Consider the following 27,549-nt stretch of genomic DNA (forward strand, 5'->3'; position numbering starts at 1 on the left):
TGGTATGCCCAAATATGGGAGGAAGCAGACTGCTTCCTTTCTCTGTCTATCGACTCGTCACAAGAGACCATCACAACAGAGAGCCATTATTTTTACTGTTGCCTTTGTTACATTTGTGTGGCATTTGTGCTGATAAATAAATAAAGGGAGACTAGTATAGATCTATTTCAAGCTATTTAGCTCTCATCAGCTAGCCATACCCTTACTGGGATTTGAACCTGTGCTTTAACACTAAATACATACCTATTTCCCTGGCTCAGCTGATAAAGGAGGAGAACCTTGTGGCTTAGTGGTTAACACAACTGCTTAATATGTAATACAGCACAGGTTCAAATCCCAGTAAGGGTATGGCTAGCTGATGAGAGCTAAATAGCTTGAAATAGATCTATACTAGTCTCCCTTTATTTATTTATCAGCACAAATACAACACACACACACACACACCTCCTAAATATCGAGCAAGAAAAATTATCCTAAGAAATGTTCGCATCACCTGTCTAGATAGTGAGATGGGCAAGATATAAAGTGAATGAATGAACGAATGAACAAATAAATAAATAAATGAATAGTGCATGCAAACTTGTAATAACTTGATCTCTGCCTTCAGATTGTGTTTTCCACAACCCTGGGATGTGGAAAAGGGGTTGAAGGAAGAGAGCATAGAATAATGGAGCTGGAAGGGACCTCGGAGGTCTTCTAGTCCAACCCCGAGAGACGAAAGGCAGTGCAGCCAATCGGCAACGCATCAAAGAAGAGATCCATGCAAACTGGTTGAGGTGCCGGCCTCAGGATCCCCGAGCTTTCCAACTGGGGGAGAATCCCAAAGAATCCCATCCCGGAGCCCACTACAATACAGGTAATCCTCAACTTATGACCGCAATTGGAGCTTATATTTTCTGTCGCTCAGCGAGACAGTTGTTGAATACGTTCCCCCTCCCCCTTTTACAACCGGTTCTTGGCACCGGTGTTGCAAATTTCGCCTCATTTTACAACCTTGCTTGCCATTGTGTCAAGAGAATTCACTGCGGTTGTTCAGTTAGTAACACGGTTACTAAGTGAATCCAGCTCCCCCCAACAACTTTTGCTTGTCCAGAGGTTACAGATGGGGATCGTGTGACACCCCCACCCCCCGGGACACTGCAACCGTCCTAAACACATGCCAGTTGCCAAGCATTTGGATTTTGATCACGTGACCTGGGGGAAGTTGCAGTGTTCACAAGTGTGAAAAACAGTTGTAAGCCACTTTTTGTCCTGGGCGGTTGTAACTTCGAGTGGTCCCTAGTCAAACTACTGTAAATTAAGGACTATCTCAATGACGTGGTGGCTCAGTGGCTAAGACGCTGAGCTTGTCGATCAGAAAGGTCGACAGCTCGGCGGTTCGAATCCCTAGCACCGCGTAACGGAGAGAGCTCCCGTGACTTGTCCCAGCTTCTGCCAACCTAGCAGTTCGAAAGCACATAAAAAATGCAAGTAGAAAAATAGGAACCACCTTTGGTGGGAAGGTAACAGCGTTCCGTGCATCTTCGGCATTTAGCCAGAGGTGGGTTCCTACCAGTTCACACCTATTCGGTAGAACCGGTTCGTCAAATCTACCGAACCGATTAGAAGAGGTTCCACCAGTGGACCCGGAAAGCAGGCCACACCTACAGAAGAGGTTCCAAAAATTTTTGAAACCCACCACTGGTCCTTGGATGTGATTATTCTACACTATCATATTTCTCATATTTATAAAACTCAGTGCCTCTGTGAAAGGTAAGGATGACTCCTGCGTTTGTGGTGCAATCAGAACATTGCGTGTGTTGAAGTTGTTTTAACGCAAACCAAAGATGCCTTTTAAAAAACAAGTTTACATCCTATTCTTATGCATGCCAGTGCTGTGTGGGAAGTAATTTAAGGTGGTTCTGACAAGGGTCGTCGGCATCTTCATATCCGGCCACATGGACGGCAAGCCACTCCCATCTGGTCACATGGGTGGCAAGCCACTCCCACAAAGGAGGCCACACCCACAGAGTAGGTTCGAACAATTTTTGAAACCCACCACTGCATTTAGCCATGCCAGCCACATGACCACGAAGACATCTTCATACAGCGCTGGCTCTTTGGCTTTGAAACAGAGATGAGCACCGCCCCCTAGAGTCAGGAACGACTAGCACATATGTGCAAGGAGAACCTTTACCTAAATACTAAATTTTTGCATCCTTGGCTTGTCTTCCCTCTGCCTTGTTTAGCTTATTCATTAGGACTTTTATTTGGCCAGGGACAGGTAAACGAGAACCAAGTTTACCTGTGAATGCCTGCTTTCGGCTGCTTTTCAAGACTTAATAACTTTACCAACAGCAACTCAGCCCCTATTTGCCCTCTGAATTATTACTGTGGGATGAAACATTTCTTTTAACCAAACCAGTCCTTTAATATCCCACCCACCCACCCCCATCTCTGTTATTAGATGGACAAATGAATTTTCGCTTTGAACACAACACGCGGCATTGTCTGAAAATTGCCGGTATGAACCGAAGTTGGCAGGTGCTTTCGGCCTCTCCTCGCCGGTGATTGTCATTTATTATATGTTGCACCTTTATCTGTCAAACGTTGCTCGGCACGATATTGATTTGTGTCTGCTTGCACTCAAAGGTCACTTTGATCAACATACTACAAAACCAGAAAAAGTAGGGCTCCTGACATTTCATTACCTGGGCTGGGGTGGAGGGAGAAACCAGAGGCCTAAAATAAATAAGAATATGTTTGAGAATCGAGCGCCGTGGAGGGACTATAATTAAGAAAAAGACCGCTCTTGGAAGTTAAAGGAGGAGGAGGTGGGGGGGAGGAGGAGGACTATGGGGTCCTTGGTGTTCTCTGAGTTATTTTTTCTTGCAGGCATTTCATGGCCCAACTAGGTAACATCATCAGTGCTAGAAGGGAGTGGGGAGGGGAAGGAAAGGAGGAAGAGGAGGAGGAGGATTGTGGGGCCCTTGGTGTTCTCTGAATTATTTTTTCTTGCAGGCATTTCATGGCCCAACTAGGTAACATCATCAGTGCTAGAAGGGAGTGGGGAGGGGAAGGAAAGGAGGAAGAGGAGGAGGAGGATTGTGGGGCCCTTGGTGTTCTCTGAATTATTTTTTCTTGCAGGCATTTCATGGCCCAACTAGGTAACATCATCAGTGCTAGAAGGGAGTGGGGAGGGGAAGGAAAGGAGGAAGAGGAGGAGGAGGAGGATGATTGTGGGGTCCTTGGTGTTCTCTGAGTTATTTTTTCTTGCAGACATTTCATGGCCCAACTAGGTAACATCATCAGTGCTAGAAGGGAGTGGGGAGGGGAAGGAAAGGAGGAAGAGGAGGAGGAGGAGGAGGATGATTGTGGGGTCCTTGGTGTTCTCTGAGTTATTTTTTCTTGCAGGCATTTCATGGCCCAACTAGGTAACATCATCAGTGCTAGAAGGGAGTGGGGAGGGGAAGGAAAGGAGGAAGAGGAGGAGGGTTATGGAGGGGGGAGGAGGAGGAAGAGGAGAGGTGGAGGAGGATCTCGGAGTCCTAGTCGCTCACTTAAATATGTGGCAGCGGTGTGCTGCGGCCATCGAAAAAGCCAACGCAATCCTCTGAGGCTGCTTTAACCAAAGGGATAAATCAAGTTCATGCAAAGTCTTAGTATCTCTTTACAAGGCCTTGAGAAGGCCACGCTTGGAGTTCAGCATCCAGTTTCAGTCAACCACAATACGAAAAGTTGTCGAGACTACGGAAAGAATACAGAGAAGCACAATAGCAATAGCAATAGCAGTTAGACTTATATACCGCTTCATAGGGCTTTCAGCCCTCTCTAAGCAGTTTACAGAGTCAGCATATCGCCCCCACAGTCTGGGTCCTCATTTCACCCACCTCGGAAGGATGGAAGGCTGAGTCAACCCTGAGCCGGTGAGATTTGAACCGCTGAACTGCAGCTAACAGTCAGCTGAAGTGGCCTGCAGTACTGCACTCTAACCACTGCGCCACCTCGGTTCAGACGGACGATTAGGGGACTGGAGGATAAAACATGTGGAGAATGGTTGAAGGATTAGGGAGTGACATAATAGCACTGTTCCAATATGGGAGGGGCTGCCCCAAAGAAGAGGGGGTCAATCTATTCTCCAAAGCACCTGAAAGCAGGACAAGAAATAATGGATGGAAACTAATCAAGAAGCAACCTAATGATAATAGCCTTTATTGTCCTCGTACATCATATATGCATCGGAATTGGTTAGAAACCTAGAACTAAGGGGAAATTTCCAAACGGAACAATTAACCAGTGGAACAGCTTGCCTCCAGAATTTGTGGGTGCTTCATCACTGGAGGCTTTCAAGATGAGACTGGACAGCTATTTATGCCTGAAATGACATCACGTCTTCTGTTTGAGCACGGGGTTGGACTAGAAGACCTCCAAGATCCCCTCCAACTGTGATAGTGTTCTATGCTCTCAATGCCTGCTCTTTGGAATTAGTGTTTGCCTGCTGGAGAGAGAAGGGGAGAGCGACAATTTCAAGCAAGACATTCACATACGTTCCCGGGGCCCTTGAAACCAAATCATTGCCCTGTTCGCCCCACTTCAGATTCCTCTTATCCTCAATTGAAGATAGCAGAAACTGTTTCATCGCCGAGCAGACTAAACTGGTGATTATCTGGGGTCTCAGCTGAACACGTTCAGCCTACAGCTATGTTTATAACATCAAATAGCAAAGTTTGACTAGCCGTTCGCTTTGACTGCTATCCTGGGTCGCACTCAGTTTCTTTGTTTTGGGGTCCCTGTTTCAGATTTTGAGGATGGGTTAAGCTGGTTGGGACCATTAATGATCCCTATTCATTTTACGGGCCTGCAGTCGGAGATGTGGAGACTCTAGAAAGAGCGCAGAGAAGAGCAACGAAGAGGATTAGGGGAACGGAAGGCTAAAACTCACGAAGAACGGTTGCAGGAACTGGGTATGTCTAGTTTGAGCCGAGGTGGCGCAGTGGGTAGAGTGCAGTACTGCAGGCTACTTCAGCTGACTGTTATCTGCAGTTCGGCGGTTCAAATCTCACCAGGCTCAAGGTTGACTCAGCCTTCCATCCTTCCGAGGTGGGTGAAATGAGGACCCAGACTGTGGGGGCGATATGCTGACTCTGTAAACCGCTTAGAGAGTGCTGAAAGCCCTATGAAGCGGTATATAAGTCTAACTGCTATTGCTATTGCTATTGTTTAATGAAAAGGGAGACTAAGGGGTGGCATGATAGCAGTCGTCCGATATCTCAGGGGCTGCCACGAAGAAGAGGGAGTCAAGCTATTCTCCAAAGCACCTGAAGGCAGGACAAGAAGCAATGGGTAGAAACTAAACAAGGAGAGAAGCAACCTAAAACTAAGGAGGACATTCCTGACAATGAAAACAATCAGTGGAACAGAATTTGCCTCCAGAGGTGGTGGGTGCCCCACAGAGGTGAGTTCCTACCAGTTCGCACCTATTCGGTAGAACCGGTTCGTCAAATCTACCGAACTGGTTAGAAGAGGTTCCACCAGTGGACCCGGAAAGCAGGCCACACCTACAGAAGAGGTTCCAAATTTTTTTGAAACCCACCACTGGTCCTTGGATATGATTATTCTACACTATCATGCTCATATTTATAAAACTCAGTGCCTCTGTGAAAGGTAAGGATGACTACTGCGTTTGTGGTGCAATCAGAACGTTGCGTGTGTTGAAGTTGTTTTAACGCAAACCAAAGATGCCTTTTAAAAAACAAGTTTACATCCTATTCTTATGCATGCCAGTGCTGTGTGTGAGGTAATTTAAGGTGGTTCTGACAAGTGTCGTTGGCATCTTCATATCCGGTCACATGGGTGGCAAGCCACTCCCATCCGGTCACATGGGTGGCAAGCCAGTCCCACAAAGGAGGCCACACCCACAGAGTAGGTTCGAACAATTTTTGAAACCCACCACTGGTGCCCCATCACTGGAGGCTTTTAAAAAGAGATTGGACAGCCATTTGTCTGACATGGTATAGGGCCATGATGGCAAACCTATGTGTGCCAAAGGTGGCATGCAGAGCCCCGTCTGTGGGCACACACACCATTGCCAGCTTCTGGTTTCTGGCATACATGAAAAAAAAGTCTCAAAAATGACCTGAAAATGGCCCCAAAGACGGCCCAGGAAACAGCTGGAAAACGGTCTGAAAAACAGCCAAAAACAGACATGCGCACCCCAACCAGATGGTCTTTGGTTTTCTGGTGCTCCGGCACACACACATGTATGCACATGCATGCACATGAACATGTGTTCCGATTTGGGCACTAGGTGCCGAAAAGATTTGCCATCACTGGTATAGGCTCTCCTGCTTGAGTTGGGGGGGGGGGTTGGACTAGAAGGCCTCCAAGGTCCCTTCCAACTCCGTTCTTCTGTTGTTTTGTCCCTGATTTTGCTCCAATGCTTTTCTTTCCTCCCTCTCTTATCCCACAGTTGCCAAAGACTCCCACATTACAAAAGAAGTGTTTTTAATGACCTTCCTACTTTTTTTTTTCAAGAACCTTACATCCATTCCCCAACTCCCGGGTACCATCCTCTGATTTGTTCTCCAGTTTCGCGACTTAGCTCCAAATCCCAAATAAAGACCCTTTTGGGAATAGCACTAGCAATAGCAGTTCGACTTATATACCGCTTCATAGGGCTTTCAGCCCTCTCTAAGCGGTTTACAGAGTCAGCATATTGCCCCCAACAATCCGGGTCCTCATTTTACCCACCTCGGAAGGATGGAAGGCTGAGTCAACCCTGAGCCGGTGAGATTTGAACAGCCGAACTGCAGAACTGCAGTCAGCTGAAGTAGCCTGCAGTGCTGCATTTAACCACTGTGCCACCTCGGCTCTATAGGGAAGCGCTCAAGAGACTTTTGCAAATTTAGTCATTCATCTTTTTTATTATTATTTTTTGCACCTTTGGAACATTAGAATTTTAAATTGCAAATTGCCCGGCGTGTGCTTCCCAGAACGTGGTTCTACGTTAATAGAGCAAAACGCGAACAAATTCCGAGGACAGAAAAGAGGAGAGAGATCGCAAGAGCGAGACCTTTTCTTGTCACCCAAACCGCTGGTGGCATTTCTTGGCTTGCTTGCTCGCTCGCTTAATTAGCCCAAAGCTGAAATTTCCAGGTCTTTCAAAAGGGGCCGTTAATGCCTTTCCCCCACCTCCCCAGTTTTTGCATATGACATTAATGCAGCTGGAGCCGGTGTCAATCATATCCAACTTGTAAACAAAGCCACAAGACAATTGCAGGTTCAATAAGATCACTGCCTTTGCCAAGTCCTGCCAATTTACGCTTTATGGCTCAGGAGACAAAGACTTGCACCCCCCCCCCACTCCACACCAAAAAAAAAAAAAGGCAATATCGAAGGAAGGGGCAGGGGAAAATGAGAAGAAACTTCTCCTCTTATATCAAGCAAAATACGGTCTCTGGTATTGCAAAAAAAAAAAAAAAACCAAAATAAAACAAAACCAGCTCTGTTTGCAAAATGAAGGAATCTGGAGTGGTCTTGTGGACACTGTTCCCCTTTCAGGTTGCTTCGGATAAACGACAATAATAATTTTGAAAGTTCCCTTCAGGCTTTGTTGTTGTTGTTAGTTGTAAAGTTGTGTCTGACCCATTGCGACCCCATGGACAATGTTCCTCCAGGCCTTCCTGTCCTCTACCATCCTCTGGAGTCCATTTAAGCTCACGCCGACTGCTTCAGTGACTCCATCCAGCCTCCTCATTCTCTCTTGTCCCCTCCTTCTTTTGCCCTCAATCTTTCCCAGCATGTGGCTCCGGTGAAGAACAGATGGGATGTTCCGATGGGAGGAGCAGTCCTAGAGGAGATCAACCCTGACTGCTCTTTAGAAGTCCACATCCTGAAGATGAAACTCAAATCCTTTGGCCACCTAATGAGAAGGAAGGACTCACTGGAGAAGAGCCACATGCTGGGAAAGATTGAGGGCAAAAGAAGGAGGGGACAAGAGAGAATGAGGAGGCTGGATGGAGTCACTGAAGCAGTCGGCGTGAGCTTAAATGGACTCCAGAGGATGGTAGAGGACAGGAAGGCTTGCATATCAGTTGGCTTGCATATCTAAAATGGGACTAGATTTCCCCATCTCCTGGTGATTGGCTCAAAGTCTCCCAACCAGATTTCATTTTAAAGCAGGACTAGAACTTACCGTCTCCTGGTGATTGGCTCAAAGTCACCCAACCAGATTTCATTTTAAAGCAGGACTAGAACTCACCGTCTCCTGGTGATTGGCTTAAAATCACCCAGTTGGCTTGCATATCTAAAATGGGACTAGAATTCCCCATCTCCTGGTTATTGGCCCAAAGTCACCCAGCTGTCTTTGATGGCCAAGGCAGACTAGAACTCCCAATCTCCTGGTTTCTAGCCTAGTGCCTTATCCACTTGACCAAACTGTCATCTGACGGATGTTTTACTGTTGATTGAAGTTTTCCTGAAAGTTGACCAATTAATAATTTAAGACGGCCTGACTGCTCTTAATCCAAGGCCCCGATTTCAGCGTGGCAGCCAAAAACTTAACAAAATCTGCAAATGTATAGATATGGTTGGTTTTTTTTAACTTTCTCCACCCTCCCCCTTCTACATAACATGTGATCTCACGCGCCGTCCCTTCTCCCTCCCCCCTCCCTGCATGTATTAAACAAATTGCACAGCTGAATAGCTTTTCTTAAAAACTGGACATTCACCAAAAAAAAAGAAGTTTGGCAGGAAAGACAATTCAGCGTTCTTCTTTTAACAATGGACTGACTGACTGGCACATTTGAAATGCAAGGGGAATTTTTCCCCCCTCTGCGTCTTTGTTCCTCTTCTCGCCCTTTGAGCTGATAAAGGAGAACAATGGGAAACAGCTGGGACAGGAAAACATTTGAGGTTTAGATTTCCAAAGCCAGCAAGAAGTCTGCGTGCCAGTTTGCATCTCCTGCCTTGGAAGGGGGGTAGTTGGCAACGGAGCTGGGTTTTTTTGGGGGGGTGGGGTGGGGTGGGAAGCCCGGAGGGGGGGGAGAGAAACGAGAGAAATACAATCCATATTTTAAAATCAAACATTACATATTTATTAATGTGCAGCTGTCCTTTTGTTGTGCGTGATTGCTACACCCTCCATGCCTGTTGGATGTAACACACTCTGTCCATTGGGGGGAGGGAGGGAGGGAGAGAAACAGTCTTCTGGAGTTGGGATGAGTTTCCAAGAATGGAAGAACTGAAGGAGATTTTTCAGGGCAAAATATGGGATGAGGCATGTGCTTCATTGTGATTTGATTAAAATCACACCTCCTCTTTATGCTGCTTGGGGCGGGAGGGTGTGTACGATCTAGTTTTCAAAGGCATTTGATGCTGCAGAAGTCAATCTATACCTCCCCCCCCCCCCGTTCAGTCCCGCTCATCCATTGAATGTGTCCTGTCCTTTCATTCAGATAAATATTCAGGCAGAGGGGAGCTTTATTAGCCAGGATTCAGCTCTCTTCTACTGGGGCCTGGCTTGTCAATTTTCCAGTCTCCTCCTTCTACTCCAGATGGACACGAATGGAGATACAGCCACCTTTTATGGGAGAGGGGGGGGGAATAGAGAAGGGAGGAAGAGGAAGGAAGGAAGGAAGGAAAATAAGAGAAAAGGGGGAGGGAGGGAGAAAGGAAAGAAGAATAGAGGAAGAAAGGAAGGATAGGAGAAAGGAAAGAAGGAAGGGAAAATAGAGAATGAAGGAAGAGGAAGGAAGGAAGGAAAAAAGGAAGGAAGAATAAGAGAAAAGGGGGGAGAGGGAGGAAGGAAGGAAGAGTAGAGGAAGAAAGGAAGGATAGGAGAAAGGAAAGAAGGAACAAAGGAAGGAAGGAAGGAAAAAGGAAGGCAGAATAAGAGAAAAGGAGGAGGGAAGGAGAAAGGAAGGAAAAAAGAATAAAGGAAGGATAGGAGAAAGGAAAGAAGGAAAGAGGAAGGAGGAGAGAAAGGGGAGGTAGAGTAGAGTAGAGAGGAAGGAAGGAAGAGAGGATAGGAGGGAGGGAGGAAGGAAGGAAGGAAGGAAGGAAGAAGGAACAAAGAAAGGAAGGAAGGAAAAAGAAAGAATAAGAAAAGGAGGAGGGAAGAAAGGAAGAATAAAGGAACGATAGGAGAAAGGAAAGAAGGAAAGAAGAAGGAGAAGAGAAAGGGAAGGAGGGAGGAAGAGTAGGGGAGAGAGGGAGGAAGGAAGAGAGGATAAGAGGGAGGGAGGGAGGAAGGAAGAAGGAACAAAGAAAGGAAGGAAGGAAGGAACAAAGGAAGGAAAAATAAGAGAAAAGGAAGAGGGAAGGAGGAAGGAAGGAAGAAAGAATAAAGGAAGGATAGGAGAAAGGAAAGAAGGAAAGAGGAAGGAGAAGAGAAAAGGAAGGAGGGAGGAAGAGTAGAGGAGAGAGGAAGGAAGGAAGAGAGGATGGGAGGGAGGGAGGGAGGGAGGGAGGGAGGAAGGAAGGAAGGAAGGAAGGAAGGAAGGAAATTCAACTCCAACAGTTGCAGGAACTGAACCGTTTCACTTTCCTGATGAACTTTCCAAAGATAAACTGTTTCAGAGGCTGACTGGTTTTACTGAGCTGGAGTTTGGACTTGCCAAATGTCTTTTTCTTTCTCCCCTTCTTTCCTAATACACCCCATGCTTAATAAAGAACAGAAAAGAAGGAATGGGAGGATGTAAAGAAAGCCAAGGCAAACAACACACAGGATTACTTAAACCTGATCTTTCCCTCCAGAGGAAAGTTTGCAGCCCAACTCGGCCGGCGGTGTCGCGGCACAGATTCCCGCCCGGTTCGTTTCTTCCAGGGTTTGGCATTGTCAATTTCCATTGACTGCCAACTAAAAGGCACACTTTATCATCATTTGTCTGGCGCAGAGGCCGTCTTTGATGCTGCCTTGATTCCTCCTGGGCTGGAGCTGTCATAACTTCATTGGCTTTATAGGGGTGAATCCCGCTTCCCGGCCCCCTCGGTAATTGCCTAATAGATTCTGTTGGCTTTTAATATTTGTTGTGCTGTGTGCAGAAAAAAAAAATAGCTGTTGACAGGACAAGGAGGGGATGGATAGGAGCTCCAGGCATCTTAAGGTTGGCTGCCAAATATGCATCCAGGAGCAAAGAGGATTTGCAGAAGAGACTGGGGAGGGGGGGGGGGATGAAGAGAAGTCAGATGCATTACTCCTTATCTACCTCCTGCTTTCCACTCAGGCGTTAATAGTTCTTTCCATAGTACTTTCCACTGGGGTTAGGTACCTTTGTGTTTAGCAGATCATACCTATTGGACAGGATCTTGGAGGTCTTCTAGTCCAGCCCCCAGCTCAAGGAGGAGACACTGCACCCTTTCAGACATGTGGTGGTCCAGTTTCTGCTTAAAAGCCTTCAGTGATGGAGTGTGGGAAGTTATCATCCAGCCCTCTGCCAGAAAAATGAAATATCCTAGGAAATATTGAAAAGGCAGAATATTTCTCTGGATGTGAAAAGAAAGAAACATGTTTTAAAAGACAGAATAGTTGCCTGTAGCTTCCTGCCCATCCCCAATGTTAATGGGCCATTAAGACGGCCAAGCTAGTCCACTTTACATAATAAAGACTTCACCAGCAGCTACAGGAAAGCATGATAATATTGGCCCTTTACTCAACTGACCACATGGCATCTGAGAACTCATCCATACCTGGATTCAAAACACAGCCTAGAGTGTAGCCCCTGCATGGCCCCATGGGAGTCTGACATCCAATCAGAATACATTTCTTACACAGGAACAGGAAACAGAGAGGTGGGACTGAACAGGTTATAAAAAGCCTAGCAAGCCCCTCCCTCGGCCCTTCTCTTCTTCTCCACCAACATTGAAGCATGTGATCACCTTTTCTGTTCAGGGCTCAAGCCATGTGGTCCTGTCCACCATTAAAACCATCTTTTCAAGCAGCCTCCATGTCTCCAGTGTCTTTTTCCCCACTTGGAGCCGAACCCAGAAGGACATTTCTTTCATCAGGAGCATCCACAGCTTCCGAAGGCAAATCGTTCCACTGGTTTGTTGTCCTCACCGTTAGGAACTTTCTTTCCAAGCAGTGGTGGGTTTCAAAAATTGTTTGAACCTACTCTGTGGGTGTGGCCTCCTTTGTGGGAGTGGCTTGCCGCCCATGTGACCGGATGGGAGTGGCTTGCCGCCCATGTGACCGGATATGAAGATGCCGACGACACTTGTCAGAACCACCTTAAATTACCTCCCACACAGCACTGGCCTGCATAAGAATATGATGCAAACTTGTTTTTTTAAAGGCATCTTTGGTTTGCGTTAAAACAACTTCAACACACGCAATGTTCTGATTGCACCACAAACGCAGTAGTCATCCTTACCTTTCACAGAGGCCCTGAGTTTTATAAATAGGAGCATGATAGTGTAGAATAATCATATCCAAGGACCAGTGGTGGGTTTCAAAAAAATTTGGAAGCTCTTCTGTAGGTGTGGCCTGCTTTCCAGGTCCACTGGTGGAACCTCTTCTAACCGGTTCGGTAGATTTGACGAACCGGTTCTACCGAATAGGTGCGAACTGGTAGGAACCCACCTCTGGTTCCAAGTAATAAATCCATAGCAAGGAAGACACCGAGGCATGTATCTCCGAGGGCAAAAACGGCCTCCTCTGACCATCTGGAAGGCCGATAATCAGCTGGCCGGAGCTGAGGGCTATCGAGGGCTGCTGTGCTGGCAAATGTGGCTCCACATGCCACCTGTGGGATGCATGCCACAGGTTCGCCATGAGGGGCCCATGGTAAGGTTACGTATCAAAGCCCTTTCCTTTCCAGGGACTGTTATGGCTGGCCATGAAAGAGGGCTATTTTCCCCTGCTTCTGCTGCTGCCCCCAAACTCACCCCTTTGAAGACTTTTCAAGAGCAGATGGTGGCAGTGCTTCTGAATGAGGAGTAACACTTTCCCCCTCTGCCATCTGCCCAGCACGTTGAGTTGCCAATATCGGGTGCTGCATTTTAATAAACTAGCAGAGTGGACTTCTCTAAAATCCCCTGGCTCTCTCTCTTGGACTTCGCTAAGGGTAGCCTCTTCTGGCAGCTTTGCTGTCATCAGGGGAACCTGTTGGGTGTGCGTAATGGAGGGCCTTGGGTTATACGGCTGAAGGGAGTTTAGGCTTAGGATCAAAAAAGGGAGTCGAGGAAGAAGAGGAGGATGGAGAGAAGAGAAGGAGGAGAAAGAGGAGGAGAGAGGAGGTGGGGAGAAGAGGAGAAGGAGGAGGAGAAAGAGGAGGAAGAGAATGAAGAGGAGGAAGAAAAGAAGAGGAGAAAGAGAAGGAGGAGAGGGAAAGGAGGAGGAAGGGGAGGAGGAAGAGAAGGAGGAGGAGGGAGAGGAGGAGGAGAAAGAGGAGGAAGAGAATGAAGAGGAGGAAGAAAAGAAGAGGAGAAAGAGAAGGAGGAGAGGGAAAGGAGGAAGGGGAGGAGGAAGAGAAGGAGGAGGAGGGAGAGAAGGAGGAGGAAGAGGATGAAGAGAATGAAGAGGAGGAAGAAAAGAAGAGGAGAAAGAGAAGGAGGAGAGGGAAAGGAGGAGGAAGGGGAGGAGGAAGAGAAGGAGGAGGAGGGAGAGGAGGAGGAGAAAGAGGAGGAAGAGAATGAAGAGGAGGAAGAAAAGAAGAGGAGAAAGAGAAGGAGGAGAGGGAAAGGAGGAAGGGGAGGAGGAAGAGAAGGAGGAGGAGGGAGAGAAGGAGGAGGAAGAGGATGAAGAGAATGAAGAGGAGGAAGAAAAGAAGAGGAGAAAGAGAAGGAGGAGAGGGAAAGGAGGAGGAAGGGGAGGAGGAAGAGAAGAAGGAGGAGGGAGAGAGGAGGAGGAGGAAGAGAATGAAGAGGAGGAAGAAAAGAAGAGGAGCAGAGGAGGAGGAAGAGAAGAAGGAGAAGGTGGGGAGAGGAGAAGGTGGAAGAGGAAAAAAATGAAAAGGAGGAAGAAAAGAAGCGGAGAAAGAGAAGGAGAAGGGGTAAGGAGGAGGAAGAGAAGAAGGAGGAAGGGGAGAGGAAGAGGAGGGGAAGAGGAGCAGCAGGAGGAAAATGAAGCGGTGGAAGAAAAAAAGGAGGAGGAGGAGGAAGGAGAGGAGGAATGAAAAAGCAGTTGAAACTTTTCATAGGACAATCAATTCCTTGAAGACCACATAAGACAAAAAAAAGAAGAGCTGCAGAAGAAAGTGCAGTTCAAGAAGTTCTCTTTTGAAACTTGTCCCGTCTCTTAAAAAGAAAAAGAGAAAGTTAAAGGCCCCTTCAATGCTTTTGTGTATGTTGTGTGTTTTGCTTTTCGAGCCAGAAGGAAGATCCTGTACCTGGACATCAAGTGTCACCAGCTTTCAAGGTTATAGAGATAGGAAGAAGGAGCTTATTGCATTGAAGATGCGGGGCCAGGCTTCCCTCTCTCCCACCCGCCACCCCTTAGCCCGGAGGATGATAAGGTCTTAAGTCCGTTCAGTTTCTGGAGATTGTCCTTGTATTTATCATAACCCTTCTTAAGCCCAGGAGGAATATGTAAATCGTTCTCGTTGTCGCTAACGTAAGAGGACGTCGGATTTGCACCCCGGCAATCCCGCGTTCTAAAATTGATTAATATTTGTTTTCAAAATGACACGGCGGTGATGTATGGATCCTTTTCCAACTTAAATTAATACTTTAAAGAGATGAATGGTCTCAACGGAGGATGTGAAAGTTCAAGCCGGGGAAATTTGCATATTTATATTACAACCAACTGATAATAATTGTTGAAACAGAATGTAATGTAGTTCGTTTTTCATTTTAATCTGGTCCTACTCAAACACAGGACCTCATTAACTTCACGCAACTAATACCGGCGCTATCAGTCCAGGTAGAACAGATTTCCCCCTGAATTTATGATTTTCAAAGACCGGTTTTCATCCGTGTTACAACAGGTGGGTCGGGCACCGAACCCTCTGCTTGTAGAGGATTGTGTGCACCACAAGAAACTCAACTTGCTGGGGAAATCTAACTCTCAAGGAATCCTGAGGGCTTAGACTACCGTGTTTCTCGGAGTATAAGATGCACCAAGGTTTTGAAGAGGCAATTTTTTTAAAAAAAGGTTTTGCATTCTGCAAACCTCCCCAAAATGGCCCATTTTTTGCAAAAACGGGCCTGTTTCCCCCCCCAAAAGGCAGGAGTAGCCTTTAGGGGGCTTACAGAATGCTTCTGGGGGTGCCCCCCCCCAAAAGAGCAAAAAATGGCCCATTTTTTGTCAAAACAAATGCATGCATAGCCTTTAGGAGGCTTATAGAGTACTCCTGGGGCTGGGCTGGGGCAAAATTGAGCAAAAAATGGCCCGTTTTCACCCATTTCTGCCCTCCCCAGCCCCCAGGAGCTCTCTGAAAGCCTCCTACAGGCTCTGCACAGCCATCTTGGTGAAGGAGGCAGGGTTTTGGGAGGCCAAAAATGGTGTATTCAGTGTATAAGACGCACCCAAATTTTCAGCCCTTTTTTTTAGGAAAAAAGGTGTGTCTTATACTCCAAATATATGGTAATTCATTAGCTGAGGATGTTTGAAGATTGTTCTAATGCAGCCTTCGAACAAGATGAAATTAGATATAGATTTCAAGCAAAATATTCCTGCTACCTCCCTTGTAAAATTAAGATTATAACTAGGGAGAGGAAAATGGAAAATTATAATAGAACAGAACAGAACAGAATAGAATAGAATAGAATTATTTATTGCCCAAGTGTGATACGACACCCAGAAATATATGGCATATGTCATTTAATCCTCCAAAAAAAGATTGAAGGCAAATCAGGTCCAGGCAGAAGAAGAACATCATGGCTTCAAAACATAAAGAGACTGGTTTGGACAAAACTCAGAAGCACTTTTTCGTGCGGCTGTTGATAAAAATAGGATCGCCAACACGATTGCCAACGTCCCATGATGGATATGGCAGAAGGAGGAGGAGGAGGAAGAGGAAGAAAAGAAGGAGGAGGAGGTGGAGGTGGAGAAGGAGGAGGAGAAGGAGGAGGTGGAGAAGGAGGAGGAGGAGAAGACAGAGGAGGAGGAGGAGGAGGAGGAAGAGGAGAAGGAGAAGGAGGAGACAGGAGGAGGAGGACACGGAGGAGGAGGAGGTGGTGGTGGTGTTTTGGATTCTGAGCAAAAGACAAAATGGAACTCAGTGGTTCTTTTTCTGGATTGGAAACGAGCACTGATTTCTTTGATGGTTGGCATTGCCTTGTTGGAGTTGGCTGGTTTCTAATTGTGTACTTTTCTTTTATGCTTAAGTGTGACAAATAAAGTGAGTTTGATTATTAGTTAATTGTGTTGTGATGTTATGGGGTTGACATTATTTGTTCTTAATAAGGAGGCTTTAATTCTGGGGTATGGATGTTCTTTTTCAGACTGTGCAAGTCTTATTTATATATTTATCATATACTGCAGATATTTTTGGTTTATTGTATTCAACCTTGAGCTGATAAGATAATGATGATGGCATTTGTTGGTGTTGTTAGTTGTGAAGTCCTGTCCGACACATCGCAACCCCATGGACAATGTTCCTCCAGGCCTTCTGTCCTCTTCTATTCTCTAGAATCCATTTAAGCTCACGCCGACTGCTTCGGTGACTCCATCCAGCCACCTCATTCTCTGTTGTCCCCTTCTTCTTCTTTTGCCCTCCATTTTTCCCAGCATGAGGCTCTTCTCCAGTGAGTCCTTCCTTCTCATCAGGTGGCCAAAGTATTTGAGTTTCCTCTTCAGGGTCTGGCCTTCTAAAGAGCAGTCAGAGTTGATCTCCTCTAGGACTGATCGGTTGGATGGCCATGCAGTCCAAGGGACTCGCAGGAGTCTTCTCCAGCACCAGAGTTCAAAGGCCTCCATTCTTTGGCGCTCAGCCTTTCTTATGGTCCAATTTTCACAGCCATACATGATGATGGCATATAAATTCAATAAATAAGTAAAAAAAAAAACATTCTGGATATGTATTTATCTATGGAATGTTTACTTACTGCAATCAAAAGGTTTTTAGTGGCTTCCAATATACTTTTGCAAACAAGGTTGGGTGTCAAGAATGAAACTTAATACAAGACTGTATTAAACACTATTCATATAACAATGTGCATTTCAGTAGATATTCGTACCCCAGCTTTATCAGATTTGCATATTATGTATGGCCTTGTATCATAGTGGAGATATCATATTTTGAAGAACGTAGACAGGAAGAAAAAGTCCCACATATATTATGGTCATTCCAGGAAATTATCTTGTATTTCATCCCTACCAGTTCTCACCCAACTTGATGAAAAGTAAGTCAAGTCTAAGAGAAGGTGATTTATAGAAATTCTTATGGGGGGGTGGAGAGGATGGTATCCTTGCACTTTTTAAGGAAGAGATGGTGAAAGGGCACGTGTGAATGCCTTGTCTTTCATTGCATAAGCTTCTCTGCCTTGATCGACAGAAAGGGTCTCCACACTTGGCAACTTTAAGACTTGTGGACTTCAACTCACAGAATTCCTCAGCCAGCCATTACAGCATCCCTGGTTTTTCATGCTCAATTAAATCCCAAGCAAAAATGCTTCTAGGGGCCTTCTTTTTCTTCTGAAGTGGGGGGGGGATGTCAACCTATTCTCCAAAGCATGGAAGGGCAGCAGAGTTGGGCAGTGAGGAGGTTGGGGAGAAACATGGGCCAGTCCTGGAGGCTGGGGAAGGCTTGGATGGGGGCTCTGCATTGGAGGCAGAGAGGGGCCAGGGCCATCTGACAGTTCTCAGCTGCCTTCGGAGTCAGACATCAGTGAGGCAGATGAACAGCTGGAGCCTGTTCCCAATGTGAGCATGTGCAGAATGGCCAGAGGAAAGGAAACAGCTAAAGAACAGTGGTCAACCTACGAGTAAGGCCACAGGTGGACGATGAATGGCCCCTCCCAGAGGAAATAAAAGAGGAGCAAAAGGGGAGTGGAGTTTGCAGGAGAGAATTCATTTGTTCGTTCATTAATTCGTTTCAGGAGTGTGAAGATCTGTCCGTGAATCTCAGAGACTCTGTGCCAAATCTTTCCTTGCACAGCACCTCATTCGGAAAATATTTAGTTTGCAGCTTCCCAAGCTAGATAAGGCCGGTGGTCATAAATTCACCTTTGAAAGACTGTTTGCCAGGCCTTTGCTGAATGTGAATGAGAGGAATTCACATTCGTTTAACAAAAGGGGTTTTGTCGGGACCAGGAATCTGCTTCGTGCTTTTTGGGGAAGCCTAAGTCAGAGCAGTTATAAGCTGGAAGGCCTCTGCCATCCCTACCCCTTGTCCCTCTCCAGCTGAGTCAATCAATGGCCAAACTGAGAAAGCTTGTTATGGCATGTTATTCATCGTGGATTTTGATCATATCAATCATAATTGAGTCAGATGTAATCCATCTGACTTTTGCTCCACTGGTGTCACCAGGGAAGTGATGCCTCACTTCACATCAATTACCCCGCAGAGCAAGGAGGTGGGCCAGCCATTCTCTTTGATGGTTTCCCAGCTATAAATAATTGTATATTGCCAGTAGTTAAGCTGGCTCTTGGGCACACTACGCTCCCATGAATTTTCATTTACTTTATCTAGGAAGCTGTTAGGCCTAGTGGGTTGAAATAGGGGAAGTTTTATGGTTTTATATCAATCTCTCCCATAAAGATGTTTGATTCTTACACTTACCGTTGCCGTTACAGCCACACAGCCAGCTTGAATTATTTTTGACTTGACGCCTACCCTATAAAGCAATTAAGACTATTTCCAGATTAAACTAATGGAAGAAACATGGAGGGGGGGGGGAGATGCCAGAGGCCACAGTGAATAATTGGTGACCTATATAAAATATGCCAATAGGAACCAAAGCGAGGTGAAATATTGCCAGGGCCACCTGTCCTATCGCTGGGAAGACGAATCAGCTGCCACAGTCAGAGGAATTTGGAAGACATGAAAGGGAAGCAAAATATTTTGGTGCGCAATTATTGTATTTTCATTACCAGGATACGGAACAATGGGATTGGATGGGATCTTGGAAGTCTTCTAGTCCAGGGGTTGGCAGCCCGTGGGTCTGGAGCTGCATATGGCTCTTCTAGCCCTCTGCTGTGGCTCCCTGTCGCTGGTCAGCCCACAATTGATAGGGCTTTCTGTTAGGACAAGTAGAAGAAAAGGACACCGCACTAGGAGGAGACTCCTAGTTCGGACTTCTGGTCTCCTTCCTTCCTTCCTTCCTTCCTTCCTTCCTTCCTTCCTTCCTTCCTTCTCTCTCTTTCTCTCTTCGCCCTTCCTTCCTTCCTTCCCACTCTTTTCTCTCTCTTTCTCTCTGTTTCTCTTTCCTTCCTTCCTCCTCTTCTCTCTCTTTCTCTCTTTCTCCTTCATTCCTTCTCCTTCTCTTCTCTCTCTGTTTCTCCTTCCCTCCTTCTCTCTCCCTTCTCTCTCTTTCTCCTTCCTTCCTCCTCTTCTCTCTCTTTTTCTCTGTTTCTCCTTCCTTCTTCTTCTCTTCTCTTTCTGTTTCTCCTTCCTTCCTTCTCTCTCCCTTCTCTCTTTCTCATTCTCCTTTCTCTTTCTTTCTTTCTTTCTTTCTTTCTTTCTTTCTTTCTTTCTTTCTTTCTTTCTTTCTTTCTTTCTTCTTTCTCCCCCCCTCCCAATCTGGCAAATCTTGCAAACTGTCATAAGGAACAAATAATCGCTTTTACACACACACACAAACACACTGCCTCCACCCCGCTCTTAAAAATGCAACAAAAGACACCCTCCCCCCCTCCGAGCTGTGGTCTTTGTATAACAGTTAACATTGTCGCTAGTAATCAATTTATTTCATTGGGAAGGACAGTAGCCTCATGATGAGTCAAAGACCTTTGGAAAAAACGGTACATCTGTGCCTCTTATTTAAGAATACTCTCCGGCACAAAAGGGTGGAATACATTAGAAAACAAAAAATATGTCAGTGTACAGAAAGGACCTATTGTTATCTCTGACACAGAGGGTTTGAGACATGGCAAATGACACGGGATGGTTCCCCCTTGTTTTTCCAGTCTCTGTAATAAAGTATTTTTTTTGGGTGAAAACGCTGTAATTGATACCCAGAAGATAAGGGATTTAGAGGCCCCCTTCTCTCCTCCTTTCCCTCTCCAGCGATGCCAACCATATTGTCGCTGGAACGCACTCCCCCCCCCTCTTTCCTGTCAATATCAGGAACCTTAAAGCAGAATCGATAGAATCCTCTTCTAATGCTCAGGTTTTAACGGCAGCTGCTTTGATGTGCGGACGGATCAATGCTTGTTTGCTTTCAATAGGGGCTGAAAACTCCAGGGAGGTTTTGGGGAAACCGAGTCATCCCTGGATGAGTCCATGGCTCCCCTTCCCCCCACCTCTTTATTTATTTTCCCAGGGCCGCTGCTCCAAATCAGGGTTGCGTGGGAGGGGTCTCATTAACCTTTCATTTTCCTGAGGTGCATCCTAGCAGAGGTTGAGACGTAGGTGTTAGGGGGAACTGAAATGGCAGCTCCCTCTGTTTTTTTCCCCCTCTGCCAATCAAGCATCCCTAAAGGTGAACTTTTGTCCACAGCTTCCACTAACAGGGAGGCTAATTCTAGACCCCCTAGGCAGTGTTGCCCAACTATTAGTGCCTTGAGGATGAGTGGACTTCAATTCCCAGGATGCCCCAGCCGGCCATGCTGACCAGGGAATGCTGGGTGTTGAAGTCCACTCATCTTAAATTTGCTACGGTTGAGAAACACTGTTCTACAGTGAATCCGTCTTGAAGCCTCATTTGTAAAAATGGGCATAAAGAGTGAATTGCTACTTTAAAAGAGAAACTAACTCAATCAAAATTTAAAAACGGAAACTAGCATTTCTTCTTGGTGACTCTGTGCTTATCTCAAGGAGATAATCCAGCTGCCTCAATGTTGCAGTCAACCCTTCCTTCCTCTCTCTCTCTCTTTCTCTCTCTGTCTCTCTCTTTTTCCTTCCTTCTCTCCCTCACTTTCCTCCCTCTCTCTCTCTCTTTCTTTTCTTGTTTCTTTCTTATCAGAATCCAACATCATTCCAGTCTGAATCACATTTGCTAAGCTACTGCTAAATTTAGTTGACCTTATTCTTCCAGGCAGATCTGAACTATCTTGAAATAATAGCAATAGCAACAGCAGTTAGACTTATATACCGCTTCATAGGGCTTTCAGCCCTCTCTAAGCAGTTTACAGAGTCAGCATATTGCCCCCACAGTCTGGGTCCTCATTTCACCCACCTCGGAAGGATGGAAGGCTGAGTCAACCCTGAGCCGGTGAGATTTGAACCGCCGAACTGCAACTAGCAGTCAGCTGAAGTGGCTGCAGTACTGCACTCTAACCACTGCGCCACCTCGGCTCTAATAAACTGAATTTTGTTTCAGTTTGCTTCTTTGTCATGACCTATTTGTAATTCAAAAACTTGCTTTGGGTAGGAATCATGGTTCCTGCACCAAGGATCAAGGTTGTTATCATGAAGTCCACTGGACGTGAATTCTAGAAGGGCCAGAACATATAAAAAGGTTATTGCAGGTGTTGATCAATTTAGCAGATATTCCTCCCAGAGAGATGAAGTAGTAGCGAAAATATTCTGAAGGATCCAGTTTCTCTGGAAATGGATTTAACAATCCAACTGCATTTTCCTAGAATGTAATAATTGAATAAAGGAAGCAACTTTATTTACTTACCAGCTGATAACTCGATGTTGTCTGGATATTTATTTATAGGGGGAAAATGTCTGGACTAAATGTAATTTCTAATGTTGGATTTTCCCCCTTACCAGAGGGGATTTTCCCTTGTGGAGTACTGTGAAGCCATTACCATGGTAACTCCAGTGTGCTGTACAGTAGCAGCCATTTTACGGCAGTACGGTAGAAGCCATTTGAAGGCACAACAGGTTGTATCATAACAGAACTCACACCCCGAGGGGTGTTACATGTGTCTTACAGTATTTGTTTCCAGAGAGTAAGTCATCTGTGTACCAAGTTTGGTTGAAATTGCTTGAGACGTTCCAGAGTTATGCTGGAACACACACACACACACACACACACACACACACACACACACAGAGAGAGGGAGAGGGAGAGATCTATCATCTATCTATCTATCTATCTATCTATCTATCTATCATCTATCTATCTATCTATCTATCTATCTATCTATCTATCTATCTATCTATCTATCTATCTATCTATCTATCTATCTATAGATATAGAATGTCAGCTGGGATCTTGACACCTGTGAATAAAATATGGAGATAGTCCCAATTCCCAAGTCCAAATCAAAGCAAAATCTCTCTGATAAAGAGCAGAAGGGAGATCAGGACCTTGGACAGTTCCAATTCCGTCCCTCTGGTGGAAATTCTGAACTATTAAGATCTATTATAGCAAGGAGGTGTCCTTGCAATAGTAACACTGTTGTGGCTCAACTGTCAGTGAGTTTCTTACAGCCATAATTGCGGGTCTCAACTACTATCGGCCGAGGGCTTCCTGTGATGTATCTTGCGACACAATCAAAGCGAACCGTCCAAAGTTTAAACAATAAGTCACAGTAAAACAATAAGTGCTCACAAAAAAAAAACGAGGAGGCATAACATATGGAACATTGGATGTGCAAATGAAGTCGAGAAGGAGGAAGATGGACTAGGAAGTGTTTTGCTAGGATACCTTCAAATCTAAGGGGACCATTGATTGGAGGACACGCTGTCAGTTTTACCTAATTAATTTCTGCAGCTAGTTCCATCGTTAGGGTGGAAATTGCAAGAGCCTGGATAATGCATGACTTGAATTTTTTTCTCCAGGAGCCTTTAAGGGAGTGTGATGGGGCCTTGTCTCTGTACAACCAGTCCTTGACTTGTGACCACAGTTGGGGGCCAAATTTCTGTTGCTAAGCAAGACAGTGGTTAAGAGGGTGTTTCCCCATTTTACAACCTTCCTGGCTACGGTTGTTAAGTGAACCACCACAGCGGTTCAGTTAGCAACATGGTTGTTAAATGAATCTGGTGTCCCCAATGACTTTGCTTGCCAGAGGTTTGCAAAAGGGGATTATGTGACCCCAGGACATGGCAACTGTCACAAATATGAGTCAGTTGTCAAGCGTCTGAATTTTGATCACATGACCATGGGGATGGTACGACGTTTGTAAGTGTGGAAAAATGGCCATACGCCACTTTGTTCAGTGTCTCTGTGACCTCAACTGGTCACTAAACAAACTTGTTGTAATTTGAGGACTACCTGTATTACCTAGGCCAGGGGCCAGCAACCCACAGCTCTGGAGCTGCATGTGGCTCTTTCATTCCTCTGCTGCAGCTCCTTGTTGCTCAAAATATGTATCACAACCGCCAATGTGTGATACCTGCCGGCATGCGATTTATTGAGCTTTTCGACTCCAGGCAAGCCAACTGTTAGGAATATAATCTAATGGTTGGGTTGGCAATATATAAATCATGTAAGCAGTGCTGTACCTGTTTCTTTAAATCATACTGTAAAATGTGATTGGTTGCTGTTTTCCTCAATCGGCCATAAGAGGGCACCAGAATGACTGTTAGCTCTCTGTTTGTTAGATACTGGGCTGATCTGATCTGAGTGTTTTGGAAGCTGGCTGTTAGAAAGTGCCGTGAGCTATTGTAAGTTTTTGCAACTACTAGCAAACTTTGTGTACCGGACTGATTATATGTTACTGGACTATGTTATTTGTATTATCCCTTAACTGAAAGACATTGATGACTGACAGTCTTATCCGTGTATGACTTGGACTGTTTGATGGATTCTGATACCTCTATTTCCAGGAAAGTAAAAGCCTATTTAAACTGCAGTGTCTCTGTAGGCTGGTTTGTGTGTTATCCAACACAACTCTCACAATGCTTCTCTGAACGTACTCGCTCTCCCAATGGGGAGCTTACCTAACATTAAATCCAAGAAAAGTTTCAGAAGAAAACAGAATATTTAATTCAACGATATATTCTAATTCTGTTGTCGCTCAGGAAATAGTCAGGCATGGGAAGGTTTTTGTGACTCTCGATGTTTTCTTTTCTGTAGGAAACGGGTCCCAATGGCTTCAAATTGAGTGTTTAAGGTTGCCACTTCCTGACCTAGGCACCCTCTTAGATCCAGGTGGATCCAGTAGAGGGGAGTGAAACTTCAAGCAACTTCTGCAAAAATCGACAAGCAATTCCATTTTCATTTGCCCCAAAGATTATTATTTTGCGTTATCAGACAAAAGGAAAGATTTGCAAAACTGAGCAATCTTCCAGGTCGCACTTCAAATTCCTCACCGGTATTGAAACCAGGCGATGAATATTTTCCTCTTGGGAACCTTTACCTCACCAGATCTGTGATTAATCTCACTGGCCGTTGCGTATCCTGTACATGTTGTCAAAAACTGAGCATGGATCTGCCTGTGAAAATGCCTGCCTCTTATTAAGAAGGAGGGAAAAGGTTTGGCAAGAGGGAAGGCTATAACTTTGCGTCCTTCAAGGTATTATTGATTCCTATTTTTCATTGTTGTTGGGTTTTTTTTTTTTTTTTGCCTTTAAGATACAGTAGAAATTAAGTTTCATGTCATGGATTTTTTTTTAAATGTTGCATAAGTTATACAATGAAGCTTTGTTGGCTTAAAAACCTGTGAAACTGAATCAGGCCCCTTTGAATTCCAGTCAGTAGGTCTGGCTCGACTAGTAGCTTAAAGGATAATGGGGGAGAATTGTACATTTTTTAAAATCTTTTGTATTTTTGAGAAACGAGGCTCTTTTTGTAAGGAAAGGAAATGAGGGGGACTTCCTCTCCCCATCATCTTTTCCTTTTCTCCTACATTATGAGATCTAAAACCTAAAATTTGGTGATATTATCAGGAGCATATTAGAGACCTAAATACCCCTGAGTTTCTTCTAGGCCTAAATGATACACAAGTTGAAATAAAACTTGATTATATTGTTATAAATAGCTATATGACCATTTTTTGTTTATCAATTTTCCAATACTTCCTGAAACTTCCCAAAGTTTCAGAGCTGAATATCCTGTTTTGCAATGATTTATCTGGCTTTGTCTCCAAGCCTGCTATTATCAGGTAAAGTGTTCTGTTCAACTAGTTGGGGTGACACGTCTCGTTTCAGAGGTCTGATTTGATTATGTTTTCTATTTCCACCAAGGATGGTTTCAAAGATCACTTTCGCTGACGTATAATCAAAATTATTGATTTTTTTTTTCAGACAGAAATGTAAAATGATTTTTTCCCTTTCTTGACAGGTGTCTGCATAAGTACCTGCTGAGTAGAGTTAAACATTCAGCAAGCAGGTGTATCTTCTCAGTTCCTTTCCTTCCTTCCTTCCTTCCTTCCTTCCTTCCTTCCTTCCTTCTTTCCTTCTTTCCTTCCTTCCTTCCTTCCTTCCGTCCTTCCATCCTTCCTTCCTTCCTTCCTTTTCCTCTCCTCTCCTTTCCACCCCAATCCCTCTCTCCCTCCCTTCTTTCCCCTCTCCTTTCCACCCCAATCCCTCCCTCCCTTCCACCTCTCCTTCTTCCCTCCTCCCTCCCTCTCTCCCTTCCTTCTCAGCAATTTGTGGAACATAGGCTATGTGATTGTAGATGGATATGGAATGCCAAAATAAGGCCAAGGGATCTTTTAGATTCCCAGATGAGTCACTTCAGTCAATACCTTCATCTGGATATATACAGGTAGTCCTTGACTTGTGACCATAATGGAGTCCAAACTGTATGTTGCTAAGTGAGACATTTGTTGTGAGTTTTGCACAAGCACCTGCTGTAAAGCATTGAACGCACAGCAAGACAAGTGGGTATGTCTTCTCAGCTCAAGGAATTCTGGAACGGAGGCTGATGGTCTGTGGACTTCATTCATTCTTCCTTCTCATCTCGATGTTCGGGTTTTGAGGGCCATTGCTGAGGGATGAATTGTACCCAACGCAGCAAGGCCTCCTGCCTCCATCAAGCAGTGAGGCCCAGAAGATCTCACTTCATCAATCCTGGAGATTGCATTGACTGGAAGAAATGTGTATTTAAGTAGGCAGGTATTCTGGTACACTGTACAATTCATAAAAAGTCATAGGAACACCTAAGTATTTTGCCATCTTTTCAATTTATCCATCCATTTTTTTTCCTCCCTCACCTGCAATCTGTCCATCCAATCATCCATCCATCCATCTGTCTGTCTGCCGGCCAGTGAGTCCTTCTGTCCATGCAGTCAGTCATCCATATATCTGTCCATCTATCTTTCCATTTATCCATCTGATCATCCCTCCATCTGTCTGTCCATCAATTTGGCTATCTACCCGTTGGCCATCCATTGATTTGTCCATCTGCCCATTTGTCCGCCCTTCTGTCTGCCTGTCCATCCATCCATCCACCTGCCAATCCATCTGTCTGTCCATGCAGTCAGTCATCCATGTATCTGTCCATGTATCTTTCCATTTATCCATCGGATCATCCCTCCATCTGTCTGTCCATCAATTTGGCTATCTACCCATTGGCCATCCATTGATTTGTCCATCTGCCCATTTGTCCACCCTTCTGTCTGCCTGTCCATCCATCCATCCACCTGCCAATCCATCTGTCTGTCCATGCAGTCAGTCATCCATATAGCTGTCCATCTATCTTTCCATTCATCCATCTGATCATCCCTCCATCTGTCTGTCCATCAATTTGGCTATCTACCTGTTGGCCATCCATTGATTTGTCCATCTGCCCATTTGTCCACCCTTCTGTCTGCCTGTCCATCCATCCATCCACCTGCCAATCCATCTGTCTGTCCATGCAGTCAGTCATCCATGTATCTGTCCATGTATCTTTCCATTTATCCATCGGATCATCCCTCCATCTGTCTGTCCATCAATTTGGCTATCTACCCATTGGCCATCCATTGATTTGTCCATCTGCCCATTTGTCCACCCTTCTGTCTGCCTGTCCATCCATCCATCCACCTGCCAATCCATCTGTCTGTCCATGCAGTCAGTCATCCATATAGCTGTCCATCTATCTTTCCATTCATCCATCTGATCATCCCTCCATCTGTCTGTCCATCAATTTGGCTATCTACCTGTTGGCCATCCATTGATTTGTCCATCTGCCCATTTGTCCACCCTTCTGTCTGCCTGTCCATCCATCCATCCACCTGCCAATCCATCCATCTGTCCACCCATCAGGCCACCCATCTGTAATGTTATTTTGGATGCTCATGTAAAGTTGGGGGTAAGTTCCCTGAAGCCACAAACTGGCCATCTAGCTTACACCTCACCTCTTATGAGAAGCTAACCCCAAAAACATGGATGAAAAGGAAGCCATGTGCAAGGAACAACACAGGAACGAGAATTGATAGAAGTTGTGCTGAACTTGTAGAGAGTTTGGGAGAGTGAAAAAATTATGATGAATGTGAAAAGGAGAAAGAAGAGAATATGAGAAAGAGAGTGAGGCAAAAACAAAAAATGGAATTAGTTTTCAGAGCAGGATCCTGTAACAGCGCTAATAGCCAAGAGATAAAAATGGTGAGAATGTCGATCCAACCCAGGACAGGAAATCTATGAATAGATCTGGTAGAAGAGACCAGCAAGAATTGGCAGATTTACAGGACCAGATGGAACCCAGTTG

This window comes from Thamnophis elegans, chromosome 14 (assembly GCF_009769535.1).
Source record: "Thamnophis elegans isolate rThaEle1 chromosome 14, rThaEle1.pri, whole genome shotgun sequence".
In the NCBI taxonomy this organism is placed as follows: domain Eukaryota; kingdom Metazoa; phylum Chordata; class Lepidosauria; order Squamata; family Colubridae; genus Thamnophis; species Thamnophis elegans.